Here is a 9,838-nt window from a genome sequence, read left to right on the forward strand (position 1 = left end):
GTCTCTCTCTGTCCCAAAAATAAATAAAAAACGTTGAAAAAAAAATTAAAAAAAAAAATAAAATAAAATAAAAATGAATAAATTTTAAAAAATAAATACAGAAACCATAGAGAGATCCCAAGCACCCCTTTATTTGATTCCCCCCAAGGATGACATTTTGCAACATCAGAACTAGGATATTGATGTGGATGTTGCCAAGATACAGAATATTCACATCACCACTAGATTCCTTCAAGTTGCTCTTCCATAACCGCCTCCGTTTTCCTCCAGACCCCATCCTTCCTTAACCCCATCACTAATTTGTTCTCCATAACGGTAATTTTCTCTTTTCAAAAGTTATATAATAGGCCTTTTTTTTTTTGTCAGCATAATTCCAAGTTGTTTTATGTATCAATAGTTCATTACTTTTTTGCCAAATTCTATTCCACAGCATTGACATACTGTAATTTGGGAATCACATCTGGGATGTTTCCAGTTTGGAGCTATTCCAGGTTGGGTTTTTTTTTTTTCTTTTCTTTTCATTGTGGCAAAAACACATATGTTTTGGACATTAACCCTTTATCAGATATTTAGTTTGCAAATATTATCCTGTTGCATACGTTGCCCTTTCACTGTTGTTTCCTTATGACAGTTTTTTGTGTGAACATAAATCTTCACTTCTCGTCGATAAATACCCAGGAGTCCAATTTCTAGGTAGCATGGTGTTTGCACTTTAAGTTTTTTCTTGTTTAAACAAACCGCTACAGGGGCGCCTGAGTGGCTCAGTCGGTTGAGCGTCCGACTTCGGCTCAGGTCATGATCTCGCGGCTGGTGAGTTCGAGCCCCGCGTCGGGCTCTTTGCTGACAGCTCGGAGCCTGGAGCCTGCTTCAGATTCTGTGTCTCCCTCTCTCTCTGACCCAACCCCATTCATACTCTGTCTCTCTCTCTGTCTCAAAAAATAAATAAAAAACGTTAAAAAAAAAATTAAAAAAAAATTATAAAAAAAAAAATAAATAAATAAACAAACCGCTACACTGTTTCCCAGGGTAGCCATACCATTTTACATCCCTTCCAACAATTTACGAGATACCCAGTTTCTCCAAATCCTTGCCAATATTTAATGTGGCCATATTTTTTAAATTTCAGCCATTTTGGTGTGTATGGATATTGCATTTTGTGGGGGGTTTTTTTGTTCTTGTTTTTACTAACAGACATTAGTTTTTAGAACAGTTTTGGGTTTACGGAAAAACTGAGCAGATAGTACAGACCGTTCTCAAACACCCACCTACCTACCCATAATTTCCCCAACTATTAAACACTTGCGTTGGTGTGGCCTATGTGTTACAATTAATAAACCTATACTGATACTTTACTAATAAAATGCCATCATTACATTAAGGTTACTCTCCGTGTGGTTCACTTGGTGGTTTGGGCCAATGCATGATGCATATTCACCATGACAGTCACATACAGGATAGTTTCACTGCCCTAAAAATGCTCCTCCTGTTCATCCTCCTCCGTCTTCAATGAGCCCCTGGCAACCACTGATACTTGTTCTGTCTCCATAGTTTTGCCCTTTCCAGAATGTCATATAGTGGGAATCAGACAATACACAGCATTTTCAGACTGGCTTCCTTCACTGAGCATTCCATACGCATTTAAGTGTCCCCCCCCCCCGTTTTTTTTTTGTTTTTTGTTTTTGGCTCGACAGCTCATTAGTGTTTATCACTGAACAATAATATACCGTATATACCACAGTCTATGCATCCATTCACCTATTAAAGGACATCTTATCTGCGTCCATAAACCTGCTATATACACCCACATGCAGCTTTCTGTGTGGACACAAGTTCTCAACTCACTTCGGTAAATACCTAGGAGCATGATTGCTGGATGGTATAAGACTAGGTTTAGCCTTCAAGACCCTGTCAAACTCTCTTCCAAAGTGCATTCCCACCAGCAAGGAAGGAGAGTTCTGTCACTCCACATCCTTGCCAGCATTTAGTATTGAGTTGCTTTTGGATTTTTGCCATTTTAATAGGTGTGCAGTGATATCTCATTAACCTGTGGTTTCCTAATGATACAATGGTGATGACCATCTTTTCCTATCTTTATTTGTCATCTGTAGATCTTTTGTAAGCTGTCTCTTCACATTCTTTGCCCATTTTTCACTTGACTTTTTTTTTTTTTCATGTTTATTTTTGAGAGAGAGAGAGCACGCACAAGCAAGGGAGGGGTGGGGGTGGGGGTGGGGCAGAGGATCCAAAGCAGGTTCTGTGCTGACAGCAGAGAGCCTGATGTGAGGCTCAAACTCACGAATCGACAGATCATGACCCGAGCTGAAGTCAGATGCTTAACTGACTATGCCACCCAGGGGCCCCTTATTGTTGGGTCTTAAGAATTCACTGCAGATTTTGGATAAAAGTGCTTCATCAGACAGGTGTTATGTCCCTCATTTGCTTACAAAATGTAGAGGCTTTGAATGAGAACTCTGAGTCCCTGGGGCATGAAGGAGCCACACGGTGAGGTCTGTGTCCCTGCAAGACTGAGTAGAGCAGAGTCCCCAACCCTCACTGCCGGTGAGAAACTAACTTTTACTGGGATAAGAAACTAGTTTCTGAACTCACATCAGAGACATTTCAGAGAACTTGAATTCTGATGTGAAGGGCTGGCTTGCATCCTTCCAAAATTTATATGCCAAAGCCTTAACCCCCAGGACCTCGGAAGGCAGCCATGTCTGGAGATAAGGTCTTTAGAGAGGTGATGAGTTAAAATGAGGCTTTAGGGCACGTCCTAATCCAATCCGACTGCTGTCCTTATAAGAGGTTAGGACACAGCACAGAGGAATGACCACATGAAGACACAGCGAGGGTGTGGCCACCTACCATCCAAGGACAGAGGCCCCAGGAGAAACCAATCCTGCCCCCACCTCGATGCTGCTGCTTTTCTGTGTGAACGGCAAATGGCTCCAAGGGAGGGCAGACAGGGGGCAACCAGTGGGGGCTGCAGATGGGCCTGTGTGTCCAGGTGTCCTGCACGTCTGCCTATCCCTCAGGATGTCTTCTCTCATGCATTCCTAGCTCACGACTACTGGTTCCATGATGGGGCTCATTTTTGTTTGAATGATCCACAAATGACCCAGACCAAAAAGCGCAGGAGGAGATCCAGAGCCAATGTGCCTGCTCGGGGATGGCCCTGAGCATCAGAGATGCCCAAATGGGGGCCATCCTACTTTCAGGGAGAGAGAGAGAGAGAGAGAGGGAGGGAGAGGGGACCCACTGTCAGACAGCATTACCAATAATGCAGGCTCTCCGTGCACATGCCAGGTATGGAGTTGGTTTTGGGGAGATGGACACAAGGGATGGAGTGTGCCCCCCCCCCCCCCCCACACACTCCCTGAGCTGGGCTGGCTGGTGTCCCATTCACGAGGACTCCGCCCTCACCACCTAGTCACCTTTCAAAGACCCCGCCTCCTGATACCATCACCTTAGGGATCAGGTTTTAACATAAGAATTTGGAAAGGACACAGTCTATATAGCACTGTCCCTGGAACAGGGAAAGCTCTCGCCCCAGGTCCTCGCCCTGCTTAGCAGACTGGCTTCATCACCTACTGCCCCAACTGGATCCTCTACACCAGCAGAGCAGAACCTTGTCCCCAGGACTCTTTCCAGAACCTCCACAATCCTAGAGCTGGGGCCTGTGTTCCCAAATCCAGCAACCAACTGTCCCTTCTCATTTAAGAATTGTGTGACTTCTGAGAGGCAGAGGTCCTCTGGGGAGATCTGGTGGCCGGGCTGAGCGGCCCTCAGAACCAGGAACACGGGATGAAGAGTCTAGCAGGTACCTAATTTTTGCATGCAGTTCTTTTTTCTCTCTTCACCTAAAAAATCAGGTTTTGATGTGGGTTTTTTTTTTTTTTTTTTTTTTTTTTACGTTGTCATTTTCTGGAAGTCTAGAACGACCGGCAACGTTTTGTGTATGTAGACATTTACAAAATATTCATGCATTTTAAAAGATTACTTCATCTACTTTATTTTTTGTTAAAAAATTTTTTTTAATGTTCATTTTTGAGAGGGAGGGAGAAATAGTACAAGCAGGAGAGGGGCAGAGAGAGAGGAAGACCCAGAATCCGAAGCAGACTCCAGGATCTGAGCTGTCAGCACAGAGCCCAACATGGGTATCAAACCCACAAACCGTGAGATCATGACCTGAGCTGAAGTCCAATGCTTAACAGACTGAGCCACCCAGGTGCCCCACTTCATCTACTCTAAAAGGTCACTTCATCTTGAGACTTGTTCTCAAGACCCTGTTCCTGTCCTATGACATTTTCAGGGTATCTAAAATTTTGTTTCTCAAAGAAGAAAATACTGAAGCAGATTAAAAAAAAAAAAAAGTTTCAACTGATAAATTTACATAATTGATTGACTTTATGGACCCCAAGAAAAGCCTGTTTCACATGTTTTCAAAACAATGTGTGTTTCCTAAATTACTTTGATTTTTCAACATTAACATTCATTTTCAGCCACTTAGGTCTACTTAATTTGCTGAAGCACATTTTCTCTTTTGATAATTTTTCCTTTAATATTATTTGGAATTTGGTTAAAGTCTATTATTTCCTCTGAAAACACTAAAATTTAAAATTCCAATACTCTATGACAAAATATGGAATTTAACCAGCATCCCACTTTAGCAAACCATAAAAGGAGTCTCTCAATTTGGTTGAGCAGTCTTAACCCTATGACTTCAAATAATATAAGACCTCTTTCCACAATATCCAAAAGACCTTTAGTTGAAATTTTTTGCCTTGATGCTAGAAGTTCAAGATCTGAGTTTTAAATTATCCAAAGCAATTAGATAACAGCATCCTATACACTCTTTGGACTCAGCATTCCTCTTCTTCTCTAAAATGCCATTATCCAGGACCCCAACCCCTATTCATCTCAGGTGACTACAAATACTAATTCACTTGGATGTTTACTCAGTGCACACCAAGAGCTCGTGCTCTCTTAGGCTAGAAAAGAAATAGGAGTCTTACTTGCCCATCTCACCCAAAACCAATCCCTAATACCTCACATTTTCCAAAGATTCTACAGCCTATCACCCAGTCTTCATACCAAACTCTGTACTGGCTGTTTCTTTAACTGCAAGCAAGCAAGCAATATACGTAAAAAATGAAGTACTGGAAGCACAGTGGGTAGTGTGGGGAGTTACAGCCACAGGAAGCACAAAGATCCCAGCCAGGACAACACCAGCGTCATCCCTAGAGGGAGCTGCCACTGGATGACGCAGACCCAACTGCCTTTCAAACTCCAGACAGAATCTGATTAGTCAAGACCATCAAAGCCATTATGGTCTGGTATGGTATGGTAAGGTCAGCCGCTCAAAGGAAAGGAAGAGACGGTGTAGTCCAAAGGAGGAGGCAAGGAAAACTGGGCAGAGTAAAACAGAAAAATACATATTTTTACGTTTTATTTTTGATATTACAATTATGAGTTTATACTAGAATACAGTCTGAAAATTTTTTTTCATTAGGTATAATACATCTATGGCCATATACACATTTATATTTCTTTTTTTCAACAGGTGCATAAAGTTCTATTGAATGAATGCACCATAATTAACTTACTCATTTACCCAGGACCTTAGTAGTTTCTAACAGAGTTCACCATTAAAAGTTATTTTTGCCATTATACAGTCACCTACCTTTGGACACTTTGGTTTCTGGGAAATAATGGTTCAAATGGTATATACACACATAAATTTATACACCTGACAACGGAATTGTCTTGGTTTTGACACATTCACCACTAGACATAATCACTCCTCTAGGATTTAACATCAACCTACTGGGGAAAGAAGTATATACAACATCACTATATTTTGCATTTCCTTATTAGTAGTGATACTGGGTCATTTCCATTAGCTGTTTTCTCATCTTCTTTGAACTGGCCATTGGTTTTGTCCATTTTTCTACTGAATTGCAGATGTTACTATTATTGATTTGTAAGAATGCTTTGAATATCAGGATTATCCTTTGTTATATGTTTGCAAACATTTTCTTTCAATCTTAAATTTGTCTATTAACTGTGACTCTGATCTTTTCCACACATACATGTTACTTTAATGTCAGCTCCTGGGTTATGTATAATACCTAAATAGGTCTGCCTCAGACTTACAGAAATACCATTTTTGTTGTACTTTAATATCGTACATTTAGATCTTTGCTCTTTCAGAGCTTTGTTAGTGTACAGGGTATAGATCTTTGTCTTTCCAGGGAGCTACGTGTCCCAACACCATTTGATCAATCTATCTTGCCCCCATTGCAGTGAAAAATCCCTTTTATCATACATAAGGGGAGTCTAATAAGACCATTCACCCCCTCCTCTCTATCCCAAAGTAAAGGGAGCCCCAAAGCTCCATTTTCTAGCACTCATGTCCTCCGGACAAGAGCTCCCCTCAAATAGCTTTCTATGCTGCCACAGGCAGCAGTCGAGAGGGAATCCACAAGCACTAGGTGCTTCAAGTAAGAGTACTCCTCTGGGGGTGAGGGTATCCTGTTTTTAGGTAAAGAAATGTGGTAATGTTTGCACAACATTGGACATACGAAGTCACTGAACTGTATACTTTAAATGGGTGAATTCTGTTATGCAAACTACATCTCAATAAGGCTGTTACAAACAAAACAAAACAAAACAAAACAAAACAAAACAAAACAAAACAAAACAAAACAAAACAAAATAAAACCTCCACCAGACTCGAAATCACCATTGATAAAGAGTAAATAGAACTCCCATGATCCTTGTTAAACCATCAATTCTCTCTTCTTGCAACACTGAAAGTGTAATTATCTACCTTGGAACAAGACTATTCTCATTATGTCCATTGTGTCTGACATTACCTCCCTTGTCCCCTGCTTCTAATGCCCATATGTTCTGGGAATAGTAAGGCATTCCTTCCCATCACTCCTCAGCTCCCTCTTTCGATGATTTCTCTTCATGGTACATATTACACACTTATAGTATATACAGTAAAACCTTGGTTTGCGAGCATAATTCATTCCAGAAACATGCTTGTAATCCAAAGCACTTGTATATCAAAGCGATTTCCCCATGAGAAATAAAACACAGATGATTCGTTCTACAACCCAAAAATATTCATGTAAGAATGAATATACTATTTTGTAATATAATACAAAATAATAAAGAAAATACAAAATATAAAGAAAAATAAGCAAATTAACCTGCAGTTACTTTTGAAAACCTTTGTGGCTGGAGTGAGGGAGACAAGAGAGGAGGGTTATTGTGTAGCATGACTTTCACTATCACTAACAGATGTTGACTACACTACAGCATTAATAAACTCTTGTCATATACTGTATTTAATGTAACTGGCAATAAGGCAGCAGAGGAAAGGGTCTATATCTGCAGGCAGCCTGATCTACAATGAAGCAAAGCCTTCCTAACCTCACTCTTGTATGGAAAAGTAAAGGATTGTTCATAGTTGCTTTGAAGAGACAAAAAATACACTAGTGCCAGTGGTGGGCACCTTCCAACGTTCTGAAAAATCACTGATTTCTGTCAAACACTACAGCCTGAGAGTGAGCATCCAAGCATGGGAGATGATCACCCACAATCCCACAGAAAGAGAGAGAGAGAGGCAGAGACAGAGAGAGAGAGAAGAACCACTGGCTCAGTTGTGATCATGTGATATTTGGCATCACATACTACGTGTATTGCAAGACATTGCTCGTTTATCAAGTTAAAACTTATTAGAAATGTTTGTTCATCTTACGGGAACCCTCACAGAACAAGTTACTCGCAACCCAAGATTTTACTGTATTTCAACTTCTTTTGTTTTCTCCCACGAGATCTGGAAGGGCAAAAACTTTTGTGTATTTTGCACTCGGCTGTGTCCCCAGCACCTAAAACAGGGCTTGGCACATTGGCAAATGCTCACTTAATGTTAACTGAATAAGGAGTACATTCCTTACTATAATACCACAACTCTATAGATGGTCAGAATCAGCATGTCAACTTCAAAATATATTGGGATTTTTACTGGAATATCAATTAATTTACATATTTAATGTGGAGAGAAATATCCTTGCCAGGCTTTCTATACAAAGACATGTCTAGCTTTCCACTTACTCTACCTTTTAAAATTTTTTAAATAAGTTTACATTTTAGTATCTACATTCATAAGCTTATTGTAGCATATGTTTTTGTTTTGATGTCAGTCTTATTCTCAGAATAAGATGGGCAGGGGCGCCTGGGTGGCTCAGTCGGTTAAGTGGCCGACTTCAGCTCAGGTCATGATCTCGCGGTCCGTGAGTTCGAGCCCCGCGTCAGGCTCTGGGCTGACAGCTCAGAGCCTGGAGTCTGTTTCAGATTCTGTGTCTCCCTCTCTCTGACCCTTCCCCATTCATGCTCTGTCTCAAAAATAAATAAAAACGTTAAAAAAAAAATTAAAAAAAAAAAAGAATAAGATGGGCAGTTTTACCATATTTATTTTATGCTTTAGAACAACTTAAACATCACAGGAATTGTCTGTGGTGCTTTTCCACAGGTAAAAGGGTTATACTACCAGGGCACCTGGTGGCTCAGTCAGTTAAGTGTCCAACTTCAACTCAGGTCATGATCTCAAGGTTTGTGGGTTCAAGCCCCACATCAAGCTCTGTGCTGACAGCTCAGAGCCTGGAACCTGTTTCGGATTCTGTGTCTCTTTCTCTCTCTGCCCCTCCCCTGCTTGGGCTCTGTCTCTCTCAAAAATAAATAAACATTAAAACAATTTTAATAAAAAAAAAAGTGTTAGGGGCACCTGGGTGGCTCAGTCGGTTAAGCGGCCAACTTCGGCTCAGGTCATGATTTTGCGGTCCATGAGTTCAAGCCCCGCGTTGGGCTCTGTGCTGACAGTTCAGAGCCTGGAGCCTGTTTCAGATTCTGTGTCTCCCTCTCTCTGACCCTCCTCCATTCATGCTCTGTCTCTCTCTGTCTCAAAAATAAATAAACGTTAAAAAAATTTTTTTTTAATTAAAAAAAAGTGTTAAACTACCTTTTTCAGTTTATTTCATGGTTGTTACTCTAATCAAGTCTTCTAGCTTGCTTACTTTGTTTTCGATACCTGCCTAGTCCTACATGCTACCAAATGCCTTTGTTCTGACTGGCCTATTCTCACTTCTGCATGCCAGGTGAAGCGGAGAGTTCCTCATCAGCAATCCTACAAGTCTTTGTATTTATTCACACAGAGAGAGTGGTAAGCCACCATGTTACCTTGTCCATCACAGAACCTTTTAATTCTGAATGTGTTCATTTCCCTACCTTCTGGGAGAGTGAAGAGTCCTCTGCTCTAAAATCCTTATATTTCTTAGTCTTGACTTACTGGATTTTATTTGCGGCTGAAGGTAACAGCAAGGAAACCCTTACCTTAATGGCAATAATTATATGTCAAGGATCGTGTGCTAAGCCCTTAAATGGTATCTAACATATTCTTTTTTTTTTTTTAATTTTTTTTTTTCAACGTTTTTTATTTATTTTTGGGACAGAGAGAGACAGAGCATGAACGGGGGAGGGGCAGAGAGAGAGGGAGACACAGAATCGGAAACAGGCTCCAGGCTCCGAGCCATCAGCCCAGAGCCTGACGCGGGGCTCGAACTCACGGACCGCGAGATCGTGACCTGGCTGAAGTCGGACGCTTAACCGACTGCGCCACCCAGGCGCCCCTTTTTTTTTTTTTTTTTTTAATTTTTTTTTTTCAACGTTTTTTATTTATTTTTGGGACAGAGAGAGACAGAGCATGAACGGGGGAGGGGCAGAGAGGTATCTAACATATTCTTAAAGACAAACGTTCTAAATGGGAAAA

The sequence above is a fragment of the Neofelis nebulosa genome, chromosome 17, assembly GCF_028018385.1.
Source record: "Neofelis nebulosa isolate mNeoNeb1 chromosome 17, mNeoNeb1.pri, whole genome shotgun sequence".
NCBI lineage: Eukaryota > Metazoa > Chordata > Mammalia > Carnivora > Felidae > Neofelis > Neofelis nebulosa.